This window comes from Elephas maximus, chromosome 13 (assembly GCF_024166365.1).
Source record: "Elephas maximus indicus isolate mEleMax1 chromosome 13, mEleMax1 primary haplotype, whole genome shotgun sequence".
Lineage (NCBI taxonomy): Eukaryota > Metazoa > Chordata > Mammalia > Proboscidea > Elephantidae > Elephas > Elephas maximus.
In genome coordinates, this window is record NC_064831.1 from 55,497,988 (window position 1) to 55,517,882 (window position 19,895).

Sequence of the window (19,895 nt, forward strand, 5' to 3'; positions counted from 1 at the left end):
TCCCATCCTGCATTTGTATCCCCTGGTACATGTTGCTCTGCTGTACGTGATTCTCTGGTGGCTCAACACTTGACCACAAGAGATCAAGGCCTGCAGCCTCTCGAACCCGACAACTGTCCACAATAAACCTTATCTGTTTTGGCAAAGGGAGGTCTACATTCCATGGAAGGACCATAGAGTTTCTTGGCTAGTATGGAGTCTGGGTGAAGCAAACAGTTAAGTGCTCAGCTGCTAATGGAAAGGCTGGCTGTTCAAACCCACCCGGACCACCTCCTAAGAAAGGCCTGGCGATCTGCTTCCAAAAGGTCACAGCTATGAAAACCCTATGGAGTGCAGTTCTACTTTGCAACACCTGGGGTTGCTATGAGCCAGAATCGACGTAATGGCAACTGGTTATGGGGCTTGGATGTAGACTTATTTGGGGAACTCCATTGCTGTTCTCTAGGGGTCAGAGGTCTCCTAAAGCCCTAGGAACCATCTTCTGTATAACCAAAACCAAAACAAACCGGTTGAGTTGATTCTGACTCACAACGACACTATAGGACAGAGCAGACATGCTCCATAGGGTTTCCAAAGAATGGGTGATGGATTCGAACTGGCAACCTTTTGGTTAGCAGCCGAGCTCTCAACCACTATGCCACCAGGGCTCCCATCTTCCGTATGTTGTTGTTAGGTGCTGTTGAGTTGGTTTCGACTCATAGCGACTCTATGTACCACAGAAAGAAACGCTGCCCCATCCTGCGCCATGCTCACAATCAATGCTATGCTTGAGCCCATTGTTGCAGCCACTGTGTCAGTCCATCTCGTTGAGGGTTTTCCTCCCTTTCGCTGACCCTCTACTTTACCAAGCATCATGTCCTTCTCCATGTCCAAAGTATGTAAGACGCAGTCTCGCCATCCTTGCTTCGAAGGAGCATTCTGGTTGTACTTCTTTCAAGACACATCTTCTGTAGAGCAATTTTGAAAGCCTTCCCATAAATTCAAAGGAACCACCACGCCTGCCCCTAACCTAGATCTTCTTTCTATGTCTCTTATTAACAGCTTCATTATGCACCAAGTGCTCAAGCTATCAACCAGGAATCAAGGTCCCATCCTTCCCCCTCTCTCCCACAGCTAATTGGACACCAAATCCTGGTCCATTCCCTCTTTTCCATCCCCTTGATCTCATCACTCCCAACTATTTCAGTAATAGCTTCCCTTCTCCAGCCTTCCCACTTCCAGTTCTCGCTCTCATCTTTCATCCTGAAGCCATAATTACCCTCCAGAATATCCAATCTGGTCATTAATTTGATGGTTTTCCAATGCCTTGAAACAAGGTTACCCTCCTTGGGAAGGCATTCAGGGTTTTAATTATTGGATCCCGTTTCATCTTTCCAGCCTCAGATGCCAAATAATTCTGTTTCCACATGATTCATACTTCAATCATGCTCGACAGTTTGCCTTGCCTGTACACAGAGTTGTTCACCTTTCCATCCCTTTGCTGCTGCTGTACAATCTGTCTGCAACTCTTTTAGCCTCCTTCTCTACCAGCACCCCCATCCTCCACATTACCCGAACCAGGCAGAATTAATACCTACCTCTAACATGTTGCCCCTCTAGGCCTCTCTCCTAGTTTTTATCAGACCAAGTATTAGTCAGTGGTTCACACATTGTTCTGCCTACTAGCCTGAGCCCCTTGAGGCAGAGAAAGATTAATTTAGCTTTCTATCTGCACCTACAACAATACTAGGTACATAATGAGACCTCATAAACTGTTTCCTTAATGCTGACTTTTTAGGGTTATACGCTCCTGCAGGGCATTCTCCAACATCTTCTCCTTCATGCAACTCCCCACCCTGCCACAACTCCACGGCCATCTTTGGGCAAGTCACTTCCTCTTCCTGAGTCTCAATTTCCTTAATGAAAATGAAGTTGGAGGAAACCAGTGGTTCTCAGGCTTTGCTGTGTATCAGAATAACCTAGGGTGATTGGTAACAATGCCGATTTCTGGACCCCACTGCCAGAGATGCAGAATCACTGGTCTGTCTTGCCACCCAGGAATGTGTATGTGTGCGTGTTTTAAGGCGTCTGTCACCACACCCATGGGCACAGGCAGCATTGGGAGCCCCTAGGCTGGCTGATTCTTGAGGGCTCCAATCTTCCCTAGGACTCAGACATGAAAATGAGACAGGGGCAAATTCTTAGCCTGGCCCACTCCACCAGACCTTGCTCAAGCCGGCTGGCCCAGGCAGTCTGACTGCAATGCCAGAAGGGCGGAGTGGGCAGCAGTGCGGGTGGAGGAGCATGTGGGGGCCCAGCCCCCGCGGGGCCCCAGTTGAGGCATTCGGGTGGCGGGCGGGGTCAGGGACCAGAGCCTGGGGCCCTGAGAGCCGCTGGCTCGCGGCGGCCGGAGTAAGTGGGACCATCTGCTCCACTCCTCAGAGGTCAGTGCTTTGTGTCAAGCTCCCATCCCCCTCGCTCCTCCTCCTCCTTCCCTCCTTGGCCCTTTGACTCCTGGGACTCAAAGGAAGAAAGCACTTGAGGTCCCGTTGCAAGTGGGAGGTGACGGGGCGCCGCAGCGGCCGCCCAGCTCCGGGCCGGTCCAGCCCGCGGGCCGCGGCTGGCGGAGAGCCGGGCGGGCGGCTGTGGGGCGGCGGGCGAGGGCCGGGCCGGGAGGCGGCCCCGGGAGGCAGGCGGTTCCCACAGCCGGAGGCTCCGCCGGGCCCCTTTGAAGTGGCCGCAGCTGCCACCCCGCCCGGCGGCTAATCCCGGCCGACGCGGGCGTCCCGGCCCCCGGCATAGCGGTGGTGTCGGCGCTGAAAGGCGCGGGCTAATTACCTCGCTCGCACCACCGCGGGTGAATGAGAGAATCCGGCATTGTGCGCGGCGAATGGAGAAAATAAGACAGCCATTGTCCTGGCACGCCAAACGAGGGTTTGATGTCGCTGGGGCGATCGAGGCACCATTTCCCGCCACCCCCTCCCCCAGCGGCTCCAATTCCCCAGCCGGGCCTGCGCCCCGCGGACCCGGCCGGCAGAGGGAAACTGAGGACGCAGTACCTGTCTCCCCGGGGGAGATGGGCGGACGCACACCTGCCCTCGGGCTCCCCCCACTCCTCCAGTGGGCCCCTTACCCAGCCTTCTCTATCAGCAGGTTCTTGGGGCACCTACTGCGCTCGCCCAGTTCTGTCCTGCATTCAACGGCCTAATTAGATTTCGCTGGGGACACATGGGACAATTGGAAACCAGTAGGGAAATTATATACCTTAGTGACCAACTGTGTGCCACAACCTGAAAAGTCTGGAGAAGTTTAGAGAACCGAGAGAGGGCTGTGGGTAGAAAAGGCAAAAGAGAAAAAATCTGAAAAGAAGGGCAAGGAAGATGGGGGAACTGCCTGGAACCAGGGCTGAGGAAGGAAATGGCATACTCAGGTAAATAGGGTAGAAAGTGTTGTGTGTGTGTGTGGTCGTGGTAGTGGTGTGTGTGGGGGGACCAAACGATGAGGGTCCAGAAAGCCAGGTCAGGCTTCAGAGTTGGGATTTAATGTCCAAGTACTAGGACTGCTGTTTAGATGGAAGGAGATCCAGATGAGAGTGGTGGCTAACCTCTTCTGATGGGCTCTTAGACAATTTCTGCCTCAAGGAAAAATATTATGTGTAGGTTCCACTGTTCTATCAGGTTTATCAAATTATAACGAGGTTTGGTTTGTTGCCCAGATCATATTGATCGCTATCCACAGCTCTGTCTTAGAAGGCTGTTGGCTGAACCTTTAGGTAAACCAGTAAACCAGTTGCCACGGAGTCGATTCCAACTCATGGCAACCCCATGTGTTTCAGAGTAGGACTGTGCTCCATAGGGTTTTTGATGGGTGTGATCTTTTGAAAGTAGATGACTGAGTCGTTCTTCTGGGGCACCTCTGGGTGGATTCAAACCCCCGACCGACCTTTCGGTTAGTAGCCGAGTGCTTAACCATTTACACCACCCAGGGACTTAATTAATAGCACATCACAGAGCACCTTCTGAAGCTGCAATATTTTATAATGTCCATGTCACCACAACTAGATTGTCAGCCCTTTGTGGGTGACCTACAAAGTCTTACACATGGTCATCTATCCATCCCCCCCTCCTGCCATCTTATTTGAAAACAAAATTAAGGAGTAGATAACACTTGTTGAGGGACTGAATGAAGAGCGAATAGTTCCTTGTTTTGACTCACCAACAGTCTCAACCACTAGTTGTAACAGTGATAGATGAAAAGCTTGCTTTTAAAGGGGAGAGAAATGTCAATATAGCTCATTGTTCTTCTGACCCAATCCTAATCAGAGTTTAATCTAACCCTAGTCATAACCTTAGACGTGATCATGACGTTTTTCTTTATAACCCTTAAATCTTTGTCTTACAGCCGTACCGCTTTGGTCTAAGACTCTAAGACTCACTTGGCATCATGGTACCTGCTGCTGCTGCTGCTGCTGAACTGCTCCCCTGCTCAGGCCTTTCTGCCCATTCAGTGGGTTTACTTTAGCTTACAAAACTCCAAAACAAAACAAACACAAAGAGATAAAAGTTGGGCTGCTGTGGATGAGGTAGAGGTGGGAAGCTTGGAGTTCCACCAGTCTGGCCTCCCTCTTTCCCCCACCTCCAACCCCTAAGCCCCCTCCACAGACCCAAGGACTCCAATGATGCTTAAGTATCCATTGTTCTAGAAAGGTAAAAGATTTATCCAAGAAAACAACAGCTACTTAGTAGCTGATCAAAGATCATTCTTATGCCTCACAGGCCACTGGTTTCATCTTACAAGACTAAAATTGTCATTCAAACCTAAACCACAAATGTAATTGTTACTGTATATTACCATGAAGCCTTGGTGACCCAGTGGTTAAGACCTCAGGCTGCTAACCAAAAGGTTGGCCATTCAAATCCACCATCTGCTCCTTGGAAACCCTATGGGATAGTTCTACCGTGTCCCATAGGGTCGCTATGAGTTGGAATCGGGTTATATGGTACTATACGTGTACCTTTATGGTTTGTTCAGATTTCGGCAAGAATGACTGAATGTCTAATCTTCAGATAAATTATACTTTGTAAAAATGGTCCACCATTCAAAAAACTAAATTACAGACACAATACTTTCAACTAAAAAGGTGTTGTTAAATGAAGCCTACTTCTCTTCATATCTCTCCCTTCCCCAAACCTGAGACCGTAAGTGACTTTAAAAATAGTGCTCCATGGGTGAATATTCTGATAGGATGATAATGAGTATAATAATGAGAGTGTTTTTTTTCTCTGCTTATCCATTTCCACAGCAACATGCACTCACGGAAAGCTTTGTTGTTATTGTGGCTATGACTTTAAAAAACAACAGGGAGGCAGGCATGTACAGGCAGGGATAGTCCTTCCACGGAGGATGCACAGGAAGCTGGAGGGAAGGAGCTTCTTCCACAGAACCTGCCCTGTTAGATCTTTGGGGGTGCCAGTTGTCTGGCACCCTGATTTTTCCAGCTTGCATGAGAAATCATCCTGAGATGACTGAAGGATGGAGGCCACCCATCTTGAGGTGGCAGCTCACCAGGCTGAGCCCTTCCGGCTCAGCACTTGGTAGGAGCATCTAGAGCTTTGTCTAATCTCCACCCTCCCCAAGGCAGCCAGTGGTAGAGACTTGGAAGAGGAGTGTCTCAGAGAAAGGTTATGGCGGTGCCCTTTAAGACCAGAAGAGGCTAGGATAGGGGAGCTGGGGTACAGTTAGAGGCAGAGAAACACACGAGACTCCTTTCAACCCCTACAAGCCAAGAGCAGCCAAGCATGGTTTGCTCTTAGCTCCTGACAGCAGGGGCTCAAAAGCCTGCTGAGAACGGCTTGGGTGGGACCACCCCTGCAGGCCCTTGGGAAGTAATACGTGGCTCAGGGTTATCTGCCCACCTTTACCCTCCCCCAGCCCCAGGCTGTTGAGAGTGAGTGACCCACAGCAGGTGGGAGGTGTTCCCATCCTCCTACTTCATATGCCCACACAGCTCCCTATTCCCTCACCTTCACCAGGCCATGCCCATGCTGAGCAGGGAGGATGCAGACAGGAACTAGCCCATCCTCCTAAGGAATCTGCAGACCAGTGGGAGGCACAAGCTATACTTTCATTGTCAAAGAATGGATGGTGTCTTTCTGACCCCTACCTCCAAAAAGCAAAGCTGCGCACATAGCCCAGAGGACCCTTCTTGAATTGATGTGGTAAAAGCAATATTGCTGTATTTCAGAAAAGTCTTGGATCCCATCAACATCACAACTACCAGCTTATTTGTAATTAGCTTGACTTTGTCACGGTTGGCAGGGAAATGACTGATTTGAGAAGTGAAATCAGAAACACAGGAGGGCAGGCATATCAAACAGGCTCTGTCCTGAGGCTCGTTCTATCTAACGTCTTTGTTGGTGATCTGAGATCATGGAATCAAGATTAATCCAATCTGCAAGTGGGACTAAATCAGACATGGTTCCTCTAAGGTGCTAGAGAATTGGAAAACAATTTGAAGAGACTTTTAAAAAATTAGAATGAAGGAAACATGCAGAAAGAAGGCAGCATTTCGTATAAGGTGGGATGTAAGAGACAAAACAAAAATAACTCAACAAGAGGACTAGGAAAAGACAAATTAGGTGTAAAGATGACAGAAAAAGATCTGATAGACATTGTTTACCACAAGCCACATAAAAAACCCAAACCATGCCCATTGCTGTGGAGTCGATTCTGACCCATATGAGACGACAAGCCAAATCCTGGGGTTTCAATTCCCTAAGGTCCTATTCAGCTCTGGGCTCTGAAGTTAGAGCCCAAATCCCACTTGACCAATGAGCATGTTGGAAAGAATATCTGGAGGACCCCCTTCCAACAAGCTCCCCAGACCCAGGCTGGGGCTTGGGGTAAGGCTTTTTCTCTGGGTCTCAGTTTCCACAGCAGTGATATGAGAAATCTGGGCTAGACAGGAGGCTGGCTGGGGGGTGAGGTGCAGGGCAAATCAGCAAAGCCTGGGGAGGTACCCAAACATGTTCAGGATGACAAGCACCCACCCCTGTGTTCAGATCTGTCAAAGGCCTGGGGACCCTCTCTGCTTCCTCTCCGTAGTAGGGCTGGCCCATATAAAGGTTTGTCTACAAATTTTGGTCAGAAATCCTTGGCCACACCCCAAGCCAGTTGGGAGAAAGAGGGCTGGGAACTCTCCAGCTCCATTTTTTCCCTTCCCAGACCAATTCGAGGCTCCCAGCTGGTGGGGACGGGTTCCTGGGTTCCCAGGGCGGGCCAACGGAGTGGTGACTCTAGGAACCCAGGATTTATACTCACATACATATATACTCACTCACACCCACATGTACACACGTTCTCATTCACATCCACACAGACACACACGGCCTGAGCAGAGCCGTGACTTGACAGCCGAGAGACTGCGCGGCGCGGGGTTAATTGAATGCACATTGATTCTGCCGCCCGCCCACCAGCTCCGGCCGGGCCTCGCTTTGTGTTGGGGCTGGGGGTCGTCCCTCCTTCCCTGAGCGAGGAAGAGAGGTCGTTTTCGGAGACGGGCTCTTCTCGGGGCCACTGTGGACCCAGGGCGCCCTGCTCGAGAAGACCAGGGAGAGCGCCCCCGGGGCGCAGAGCGCAGAGCCCGGCGTGGACACCCGCTGCCCCGGCGGCGCGGCTCCCGGAGCGGACGCGAGACTGGCAGCCGCAGGCTAGAACTTCGCCTCCGCCGGCCCAGAAAACCCCAAAAAGCCGGCCAAGTCGCTTTGGGCAGGAGTGAGGACAGCGACAAAAATGGGAGAGCTAAAAGGGGTGAGAATGACAAGACAGGTTTTCTGAAAAACTTTGGTCCGGACGTTAAAACAGAGCGGAGCCAAGCCCAGTGCGCTAGGAAAGCAGGGACAGTCAAGATCTACCTGGCGAGGGCGGTGGCAGGAGGCAGCTAGAGCGAGCTCGGAGAGAGGCACAGAGAGGAACAGGTGGTGGTGGTGTGCTGAAGACCAAAAGATGAGCCAGTGTCCCAGAATTTTGGAACTGGGAAGGGACTTTAGAAATCTAATGGCTTACTGAAATGGGAACCAGGGAGGGCATAGGGGTAAGCCTGACAGTGTCTGGGTCATGCCCAGGCTCTTCCCATGAGCCTCAGTGGGTAAGGGTGGGGTTAGGAGTATTCCCTATTCAAGCCAGGCACCTCTGTGGGGTCATGTCTCCAGGACACCACCTCCCCCCCAGCTGTCTGCCCTGCAACACCAACACCCACTCAAGTCTGAACAAAGGGTGCCCCTTCTTGGTGGATGAGGGGGCAGGACCCTATACTTTATAAATGCCTGGACCCTACTCCCCTTCAAAAGACAGGCAGGCACTGCTCCCTCCCATTTCCACAAAGATAAACTGAGGCCCAGCAGTGTTAAGAGAGGGAGGAAATTTGAACCCAGAGTAAGTCCCGTGTGCAGGTTCTAGCTCCATGAGGGGCTCTGTAGTCCTACCACAGTACTAAGCGTTATTGTCTGCACATGAGGTTTTTGTACAAGTAGGGTTTGCAGATGAATTCTAGCTTGTCACAAGCCTCCTTGGTTTCTCCCCCACAAAATCCTAGAGGGTCTTTGGGGATAGAAGCCCAGGTGGGAAGGAGCTAGGTTGGGAGGGAACATGGAGAGGTGCTACAGGACAGGGTACATGCCCCAGAAATTATCAGCCCCCAAAACCAAGCGTCTGAAGGCCAGGGAAGGGAGCAAGAACCAGGCCCTTCATTAGAAGTCAGGTTGCTGAAGAGGGTCCAGGTCTGCTTGCTGGATCTCTGAGGGTAATGGCCCCCATTTTTGGTTCCTACCCCAGGAGATCCAATGCCCACTCTGCTCCAGAAGCTCCCAGCCACAAAACTGCCACACTTTCCAAGAATAAGGACCCCTGACATGTGCTTGGGTTAGGCGCCCTTCCAGCAGCCACAGCCTGGCCCTCCTTGTTACCAAGCAGCCTGCAGTCCAAGCCATTGCTTGGTGGGGACCCACTGCAGACACCTCCCCCAGGTAAAGGGGCAGATCTCCCAGACTCCTCAGCTGGCAGCCTGGAGGGGGTGGGGTGCAGAACTCCATGAAGCCTTAGGCCGCTTTGCCCTTTGGGCTATGGCTACGGCCAGGCAAGGGACAAAACAAGGACAATCAGCTGCCTTGGCTCCTCCAGGCTGATTACAGCTCTTCCCCACCACCCCCTCTCTCCCCACAGGACCCCTGGGGAGAAGGAGCCTTCTCAAGCCACACCAGTGCCTCTCCTGTGATTTGTTCTGAATTTTCAAACAAAGAGTAATTATGACAGATGTGGAGCAATCAGCATCAGTATGCGGGAAACAAGAAAGGGAAAGGGAGCTGAAGGGGCCCCTGGGGGGGAGGGGAGCTAGTCTTTCCTCCTCAGAAAGCAGCAACTCCCACCGCAACCTCCAGCAGCCCCAGCCCCCTCCCAAGGTCCCTTCCTCCCTGGAACCTGTACCCGTCTCTGCCCCTGCCACAGGCAGAGCAAGACTTCTCTACAGGGAGTGGCCCCACCCAACTGGCCCTCGAGATTCTCCTGGGGCCTCCAGCCGCAGCTGGGAGGGGGCCCTTGTTGCCCTGACTGATGCACCCAGAAGTGGCTCCCAACTGGGCCAGAGTGCTCAGCTATTCTGTTCACAACTCGCTCCCCCTCTCCCACACCCTGCGTGTCCCCAGGAGCCTGGCTCTAGTTCAATGTTCTCAAGTGACTTTAGCCTTCTCAACACCTGAGGAGACTCAGGCCAGGGAGCTTTGGAGTCAGGAAGACCTGGGCTCAAATCCCTGCTTTTCTACTTACTCTGTACCCTTAACCCAAAAAACTCACTGCCGTCCTTAGGCAAGTTAATTAACCATCTGGACTTCCATTTGCTTATCTGTAAAACTGGACTAGTAATACCTATGCAGGAGGCATTGGTGATTCAGTGGTAGAATTCTCACCTTCCATGTGGGAGACCCAGGTTCGATTCCCAGCCAATGTATCTCACGTGCAGCCACCACCTGTTTGTCAGTGAAGGCTTGCGTGTTGCTATGATGCTGAACAGGTTTCAGCAGTTTCTGGATTACGACAGACTACAAAGAAAGGCCTGGTCATCTACTTTCAAAAACCAGCCAGTGAAAATCCTATGGATCACAGTGATCCAATCTGCAACAGTTCATGGGGATGGCACAGGACCAGGCCATGTTTAGTTCCGTTATGCATGGAGTTACTCTGGGGGTGGGGAAGGGACAGAGGATTAAAGGGGGCTGGCTAACAATAATACCTACATTATGGGAATTAACTAAATTGGCACACATAAAGGGCTTAGGACAGTGCATATTACTGTGGCTGGTATTACTATGGCTACATATTACTATGGCTACATCTCCAACCATTAGTCAGTCCACCACAAGGCCCAGCACACAGGTGGCCCTCAAACCACTTAGCTCAGCATCCAGTGTGCTGAATGTGGAAACTCAAAGTTCCTCCATAGTAATGGATGTCAGGAGCCCACGCCTGAGGTTTGCTGGTTAACAAGCCCAGATCCAGAACTACAACCACAGACAAAACCTGGGGCAGGCAGGACAAAAGAAAGACAAACGTGCCTGCCAGTCTGCCCTTAGTTGGGCAGGGGAAATAAAAGATCACTCTTTTTTAACCAGAGGGCAGTGTGGCACCCAGGAAGGCCAGATGCTTCCCCAGGTGGGGTGTTCAGAGGTGTGATGCACCTGAGAGGCTCCCTTACCTGCCCCGGGTGGAGGACCAGCCATGTCCTTGGGCAGGTTACCCTCTGAGGGCCTCAGTTTTCAAATCTGTAAAATGAGAAGGGTGGACCTGATGAACTCCGAGCTTTCTCCCGCAGCTCTGGACGCCTGTGATCCTCCCCAGGAGCTGGGAGCTCCAAGGTCCTAGGTGGGCTGGGAATTTAGGATTCTTTTGCTGCAGCCTGTACCAGCAAATCTAGTGAAAGGGCCAGGACTTGGTTCTCTCTCACGGTGGTCTGTCCCCTCCTCTCCATTTAGGTGGTCTGTTCTCTATCTGCCCACCCCAGGTCCCTGAAGCCTCTAGCTGGTGCCTCCCCACCACATTCCAGTGGCCTTGGGGGCAGCAGCCAGACCAGAAAGTCCAGTTCTTGCCCATTATCACTGCTTGCATCTGCACTGCAACCCAACACCAGCATTCCAGACAGCAGCCCTGGGCTGCCCCCACCACCCACCGTGGTCAGTGTCCTGGCTCACAGGCAGGCCCCAACCGGGGTCCAGTGTTCTCAGATTCCTCTCCAAAGGAAGAAGGTCTAGGAAGGTCTGCCCCCAGGGAGGCCCTGGCTTGCTGGAGAGGCCCTCACCTCCTTCCTCTGGGGCCCTCTTTGGACCTCACCCTCTCAGGCTCTCCTCATCCTCCCTGCTTTCTGCAGATGACTGGGCTTACCTACTTCTGCTCCTGAAACAAGGGGATCTCCCTTGCCGCACAGCAGAACCTGGTGGCCAGGAGATTCCCACAACTGGAAAAGGAAGTAGGAGGAAGGACAGAATGAGCAAGAGAGAAAGAGGAGAGTGAGAAAGGAAGAAGATAGGGAAGTACTGGAGAGACTAGGACTGTCGCTGTTGTTAGGTGCCATCGAGTCGATTTTCGACTCATAGTGACCTCATGTGATGGAACAGAACTACCTCATAGGGTTTCCTAGGCTGTAATCTTTACAGAAGCGAATCACCAGGTCTTTCTCCTGCAGAGCTGCTGGGTGGGTTTGAACTGCCAAACTTTGAGTTAGCAGGGAACACTTAACCAATGTAGCACCAGGGCTCCTGAAACTAGGACTGAACAAAGAACCCACTGCTGTTGAGTCGATTCCAACTCATAGCAAAACTAAGACTAAGACAAAGACCTTAAATGTGGTCTCATAGGAAGGCAGAGGTGGGGGGCAGTGGAGGGGTGTCAAAGACCAAGAACCATTGGGCAATCCAGAGTAGAAGAGATGGAGGAAGGTTCATGGGAGGAGCTGAGACATTAGCCCTCTGCATCGAATTTACCTCCCTTTGCCTGAATCAGGTGAGCCACACCCCGGCCCTACCAGATTACCTGGATGAAGGGCCCACCCCCACCTCCTTCATCTCCCCGTGGTCTGGGGTCCCCCTGGGTGCTCTTCTGCTTGCCTCTTATTTGGGTCTTTGTTCAACTCCTGCCTTCCCAACTTCACTGAGGGTCCTAATATCACCCCCTCTGGGAGCCACTGGGACTGCTCCAGCATAAAGAGCTTACTCTGTCTAGCTCTCCCCCGACATTTGAGGGCATAACAGGTTAACCAAGTTGGGGGTAGAGGGAGCAAAGCACAGAAAGCAAGGTGAATTTTTTCGGGGGGATGGAGCAGCACAAGATAGCAGGGCTGGGTTGCAGCCAGAGTCAAGCCTTGTGAAGGAAGTTTTCATTTTAAGAGTAAGAAAACTGTGGTCAGAGATACTATGGCCACGTTCACATGCCCAAAATGTAAGCCCCACCCTCCACCCAGTGACCAGCTGGCCGATCAGGATCGATCCCTTGCAGGACCCAATAAAATTATCTATGGCTGCTTTGCTCTGTACTAGTTCAGTCCACTGTAGCCCTCTAGCCTGGCCTCACTGCCCAAAGAGGGGGGCTCCCACAGGAAGGCCCTTCCATGAGAGGTGGCCCTGGATCCTGGGCCCATGTACATACATCTTTTACATACAAGCACACACTTGTATGCTCAGCTGCCTACACAGGTCCATGGGGACACACACACACGCACACCCATACATACACACAATACACACACACATACACACACACACACACTCTACCACGGTGGGAGGATACATTCCTTGTTTGCAACAAGGCTACAGCCAGAAAATCTCAGGTGGGGGGCATGGGTTAGTTAAACAAGGCCAACATTTTTGGTAGAATCGCAGTCCAGTTCAGACAAAGACAGCAGTGAGCTGTTGTGTTTTCCATCCTGGGTGCCCTTCTGTTTCATTCTACTTTTATTAAAGGCTGTGTAGAACAGCCTTCAAGTGCTGTGGAAAAGTCTCTCTCTCAATCATGCTTGTGCGCACGCACACACACACACACACACACACACACACACACACACACACCAGCCTGCAGGGTCTCCTGAGAGGAGAGGGAAAGGCAATACAAGAAGGCCAGGAGTGAAAAAGTCCTTTCTCCCTGGGGGTGGGGAGAGGACAGAGGGCGAAGGGGGGCTGGAGGCCTGTTTCATTTGCAGGCTGCAAATGCCTCTCCTATTCACCGGCCCACATTCCCAGCCAAGACGCCAGGCCACGGACAATGCCGGGAACAGGAACAGAGAAGATTTGCACATTGTGTTCAAGGGGCCAGCTGGCTGCCTGCGACAGTGGAGCCAAGGTGTGGGAACCAGAAGCGATCGACTTCCACACTCAAGTTGTGGGGGTGGGGGTGAAGGGCGGCCCTGCACACAGAGGGTAAGGGGGGCCTCCCCCTACAGTTGAGGCCACTGGGCCAGGGACACAGGCCTTATCCAGCCAGGGAGTAAGGTCCAGGGCAGGAGACCCCGAGACCCAGGCATGGGCGGCGGGGGTCTCTGATTCACACCCCATCTGGTGGGGAGGAGAGACTCAGTTCCTTGAGGGATAGCAAGTAGCACTAGCCACCCATGATGCTGTCGTGTGTGTTATAGTCCCCCGCTGATCTTCACTGCTCACAAGCTTCTGTTCCTCTGAGGTACGCTATCAACTATGAGACAGGGAGAGAGCGAGCAACCTAAGGAGTGCGACAGACAAGCAGAGATGGAAACAGAAGAGAGACAGGGAGCTTTGTGCCCAGGAGGCCACATGTTCATTTAGTTTTTATCGAGCTCCACATGCAGGGGGATGTGAGAAATACGAAAGAAAGAGAAGCCCTTTAGGAGCTCGAAGTCCAGTTGGGGAGACAGATGGAATATCCAGCCACAAAACAGTTACTTAACAACGCAAGTAACCATCGCTGGGAAGACGGTTCAGCCTGAAGGCCACAGACCACAAACACTATTCATGTTGGGAAGGGGAAGAAGAAATTACCTAAGCTAAATGGTCTTTGGAGAGAGATGGGCTAAGGGAAGGCAGGGGCAAGAAGAGACTGGAAAAAGGCCCAGCAAAGGCAGGCATGTCCTGAGGACTGGCTGGCCAGCAGAGAATGCTCCTGGAGTGGAACATAGAGCCTTAATATGTGAAAGAAGAAATGAACCTGGGTCTAACCACCCAATTTTACAATGAGGAAAGCAAAGCCCAGAGAGGGTAAGGGACTTGCTCAAAGTCATCCAGGACTCCTGGTGTTCAGACAAAGCCCTTTCCATCAGAGCTCACAGCTTCTCAAGAGTCTCAGAAGGGGTTGGTTTGTGGGTGCTGTGACTGGCAGGTATAAGGGTCTGGATGTCACCTCTTTGCACCCAACCACTGGGCTATGGCATATGGACAGGTGAGCTCCCAGGCATGGGGGAAGCATAGGCACGGTTGCCTTCTCATTGCACTAGCGACATGTCAGCTGAGGTGCCCGCTTTCTACCTTAATGGCAGGGGAGGGAGGAGCACGAGGAAAGGCAGATGTGTGTGCTTGAGGGACACGCAGGGAGACTTCCTCAGGGTCACCTCAGCTGAGCTCCTTCGGGGAGGAGAGAAAAGCTTGGGCTCCCCACACCAGGCCTGAGGACACAACCTGACAAAGGCCTCCAAGGTTACCAGCCACAACTCACTGCCCTGCACAGAAACCTCCCAGGGTCCCTAAATACACCGAGCCCCCCAGTGAGTTGTGTTCCCCCATAGCAGCTCCACCCAGGGTTTCCCTGACCCCTACCCAGACCTGGTCCCACAGAGCTCTGCCCTGAGCCTCCTCCAGATCCACACGGCCATGGATCTTGCTGCTGAGAAGGGATACCAGAAGGGATACTGCCCTCTCTCAGACAGGTTGGGATAATTCAGACTTTAGAAGTAGATAACTGAGGCCCTGAGAAGACAGGTGACATACTGAGATGGACAGCCCAGGGGACTAGAATCGACTTCCTCCTGTCTCCCCACACCCTGCTGCCTTTTTCTAGGAGCCTAGAGTCACCATGGGCCTTCTTGGGAGTCATGTTGTTGTGTGCCAGTGAGTCAATTTTCCACTCACAGTGACCCCGTGTGATGGAACAGAACTGACGTGTAGGGTTTCCTAGGCTGTAATCTTTTTGGCAGCAGATCACCGGAGGAGCCACTGGGTGGGTTTGAACTGCCATACTTTCAGTTAGCAGCCCAGCCCTAACCATCGCACCACCAGGGCTCCTTCCTGGGCTCAGAGCTTAACCTTTCTCGTTTTTAGGGAATGTATATATATATAATACAGCATTTTCCGATTCAACATTTTTCACGTGCACAATTCAGTGACACCAGTTACGTCACTCATGTTGTGGATGGAACACTTTTTTTTTTTCTTTCTTTCTTTATTGTGCTTTAGGTGAAAGTTTACAAATCAAGTCAGTCTCTCATACGAAAAGTTATACACACCTTGCTAGGTACTCCTAGCTGCTCTCGCCCTAATGAGACAGCACACTCCTCTTCTCCACCCTGTATTCCCCATGTCCATTCAATCAGCTCCTGTCCCCCTCTGCATTCTCATCTCGCCACCAGACAAGAGTTGCCCACATAGTCTCATGTGTCTGCTTGAGCCAAGAAGCTCACTCCTCACCAGTATCATTGTCTATCTTATAGTCCAGTCCAATCCCTGTCTGAAGAGTTGGCTCCGGGAATGGTTCCCATCTTGGGCTAACAAAGGGTCTAGGGACCATGACCATCAGGGTCCCTCCAGTCTCAGTCAGACCATTAAGCCTGGTCTTTTTACGAGAATTTGAGACCTGCATCACACTGTTCTCCTGCTTGGATGGAAGACTTTTTATGTGCCCCACACCATGCTAAGCTTTACACACATTATCACAGGCAATCCTCACATTTCTCCTCTATAAGTATTGTTTCCTCCATCTTAAAGATGAGGAAACTGAGGCTCAGTAACTTGCCCAAGGTCCCAGAGCTAGTGGGTGGTGGAGCCAGGACCCAAGTCCACCAAGCCCAGGTCTGTTTGCCATCAAGCCCACACTCAGGACCACTGTTGGGTCCTCCCAGTCAGGATGGCCTCAGGCTGGGGGTGGAGGGCAATCCTGGCTCTTTTTGAACCCAGCCAGAATTGAGACAGGCTGGACAACATCCTAAATTAGTAGCTAACACCTAGCACCAAAAATAACAGGTAAGGAGCTCTCCTAGGGGCCACGCCCTGTGCCACATGCTTTATACAGCCTTGCTGAATCCTCCAACAGCCCTGATAGGTTGATAGGATTATTATGGCCACTTGTTCAGATGAGGGCACGGAAGTTCAGGAGGTCAGGAGGGTTAAGTATTCATGCCAAGGGCACATGATCAGTGAGTGGCAGAGCAGGGGTTCAAATTCATGTAATCTGGCCCTGAAGTCCGTGTTCAATGAATTTCACTATGATGCCCACAGCCCCCAAACCAGAGTTGATGCCATGGGAGTGGTCTCTGCTCCAGCACCTTGTCACTCAGAGTCTGGCCTGCGGACCGTCAGCATCAGCCTCACCTGTGCATTAGGTAGATGTGCACAATCCCGGGCCTTGGTCTAGGTCTATGGATTTTGAAAGTCTGAATTTTATCAAGCTCCCTAGGTGGTTTGCCGGCAATGAAAATTTGAGACACCCCGCTCTCGAGCATATGGTTCTTCACTCTGGTTCTCCAAGGGACCTGAGACCAAGAACCAAGGCCAGCAAGTGAGGAGCAGTAACTGAGGCTATAGAGGACCAGGAGCAGGGAGCCAGACCCTGAGGACAGAAGGGGAGCTGGGAGTGGGGTCCCCAAATCCTCCCCCTTTGTAGTTATCCAGCCACACAGACGTCAAAAGGTGTGAGTCAGTGCATGTGTTCCCACTGGGGCAGGTGACCCGTGTGCCCACCCCAGAGCCCCTCCAGAGGGATGGCAGAGGGTCTCACAGGCCAGTCTAGCTGTAGCCTGAGCCCTGAGGCTTGGGAGAATCCCTGTTTTCCGAGGAAGGAGTTAAAACAGAACAAAGTGTACTCTTGCTCCAATAATTCCACTCCCTGATATATTTCCCTAGAGTCCTCCCTAAATGAATCCCAGTGAGGGAGGAAGCTAGGGGTGGGGAGCAGATCTGGTGTTTGCTTTGGCTGGTGATTAACCTCCACAGCAGCCAAGATCCCATTTAAAAGGGGTGTCAGCGAAACCACCTTTCAGGACAGAATAAAGTACTGGGTCCCTATAACTGACTGCCTGCTATGTGCGAGGCCATCCTACAAAAAAAAAAAAAAATGCACATTTCACACATGAGGAAGCTGGGCCCCTGAGAGGTTAACTGGTCCAGGATCTCATCATTAACAAATGTCTCAATTTTCAGCACCAAACTCCGTGCAAGTGGAACCTCGCAAGGTGGAGAACGCAGAAGTCCCAGTTAGGACTGTTAGGACTCTGAGCCGCCCCATCTTAAAAGGAAGATACTTGAACCTGAGACCCCAAAGAATCAGCCTGTGGTTTAGCCCTGATCAGGCCATCCTTTCTGGATGGCATCTGAGTCCACTGGGATGGGAGGGGAGACATTCCCAGACATGAGCCTCTGGGAGCTCAAGGGCCGCAGCAGACCCTCCACCCCCGGGGCCTCATCTGCCTCACTGGGTTAGTCCACTGGGTGGGTTGTGTGCTGTGGGGGTGCTTGTGGAGCAGGCAGGGAGGCAGGTGCTCCAGAGGGCTCCTCACACCTTTTCAGAAAGCCACCTCCTGTGTCACACGACAGCTGCAGTGCCGGCAGGCACACGGGCAGGGAATTATTACTGAAGGAGGAAACCCAGGCAGCAAATCGGCTTTGGAGGTTTCTAGGGGCATCAGCCGTGAAGCGAGAAAAGGGGCTCCAGTCGCACGGTTGCTTGGCATCCAAGCATTTCCCCAGGGGCACACACCCTGGTGGAGGGGAGAGGCCATGTCCTGGGAGGCAAAACCCCCAGCTGTCCCCAGGACGCCAAAGGATTAACCAGGCTGACCCCACCCACCAGCCCCTCCCCCAGCTGGAGCCCACAGCTCAATTTCTGATACTATTAGGCCTTTGAGGAAACCAAACATCTCGAAGGCATTATCATTTATAGAAAAGCACCTTTACAATTAGCTATATATAGACATCTGGGCACTGGGTGGTGGGTAGGCATCTGGGGGGTTATCTCCCAGGATTCTAGGCTGGCCATGTGGAGGCCTCAGCAGGGACCATGTATTGCTCACAGGCCAGGCGGGGCATGGGGAGCTTCTCCCTAACAATCGCACTTCTCCTATCCGCAAATCTTCCTCGGGTGCCCACCCTTCGTCTACGCTTCTCTTCCTCACACCCAGCCATCTGCTCTGAGGCTGCCCCAGCCTTCCACTACAGCACCAGGAGGGCTGGAGAGTGAGGGGTGGCTGAGCCAGAAGTGATCTGGTCTCAAAGTCCAGGGCTGCCTCCCAGTGAGCTTCATATGGAGCCTGGATCAGCCTTCCTTAGAAAAAATGGGCATCTTAAACCCATCGAGAGGGCTCCTGCCTCAGAACCATTCATCACTCACCAGCACTTCATAGCAACAGTGCAAACACCCTCAGAGCCAGGAAGAAGCTCATCTGTGATCAGGCAGCGAAGGGGCAGAATGCCACAGGAGTTAAGCAGGCCAGTGGAGCTCACGCCACCCAGACTGCAGTCCTGGCTCCTCTGCTTGCCAGAATGTCATTGGATCCTCCTAATCTCACTTTTCTCATCTGTAAAGGGGGGATGGAGGAGCCCTGGTCGTGCAACAGTTTAGCACTCGGCTGCTAATCAAAAGGTTTGAGGTTCAAATCCACCCAGTAGCTCCTCCAGAGAAAGACCTCGCGATCTGCTTCCATAAAGATAAAAAAAAAAAAAAATCAAACCCACTGCTGTTGAGTCGATTCCAAGTCATAGCAACCCTATAGGACAGAGTAGAACTGCTCTATAGGGTTTCCGAGGACCAGCTGGTGGATTTGAACTGCTGACCTTTCCGTTCGAAGGCAAGCTCTAACCACTGTCCTACCGGGGCTCCCCATAAAGATTGCAGCCTAGAAAACTCTATGGGGCAGTTCTACCCTGTCACATGGGGTCACTAGGAGTCAAAAATCAACTCGACAGCAGCCAACAAGAAAACCACCTACCTTCTAGGTCAGTGTGATGACTAAATGAGATAATTCATGACAGGTACGTACGCAAGGTGCCCAGCAGGCAGCAAATGCTTAACAAGTGTTAGCTAGAATTATTACCAACAGAGCAGTGCCACAACAGCCTCTTTAAGTGCCGCCCCCAGAAGCACAGAGATATGGGCCAGAGGACACTTTCTACTTGTTAAAACTTCTGACCTTTCTCAAGAGCAGTGGTTCTCAACCATGCCCCTCCACCCTGTCTAGCCTGCCACCTCCTCAAGGCACACACATAATTTTGATTGATGCAGCACACACTCATAAGCATGCACAGATTTAAAAATAAATAGATAGCAGCAGCAACAACAGACTTTTTTCAGGACAGGGAAGTAAAGCACAGTTGCCATTTTCATCCCCATAACCACTGGCGGTCCCTGAGTGCAAGCAAAGCGGTAGTTTACAGCGGAGACACCTGGCCCGGCCTTTCCTCTCCCATTCAAAACAACACACCAGCATGAACGGGAGTGGGAGCCATGCCACCATTAAGATGAACCCAAAATTATCCTACTATATTTTTTAAAGTAAATTGTTGACAAGCTACAGAGCTTCATTGTTGTTGATGCTGTCACTGGTATATATTAAAAAAAAAAAAGTTGCTAATTGAGTTGATTTCAACTCATGGCAAACCTAGGTGTGTCAGAGTAGCACTTGCTCCATAGGGTTTTCAATATCTGAT

General features: G+C 51.8%; 1 protein-coding gene across 1 annotated transcript in view; it reads right to left on the bottom strand.

Moving 5' to 3' along the window:
- IGDCC3 (immunoglobulin superfamily DCC subclass member 3) overlaps positions 1-19,895 on the bottom strand; it is a 40,875-nt gene that overhangs the window by 17,045 nt on the left and 3,935 nt on the right. The window lies entirely within an intron of this gene.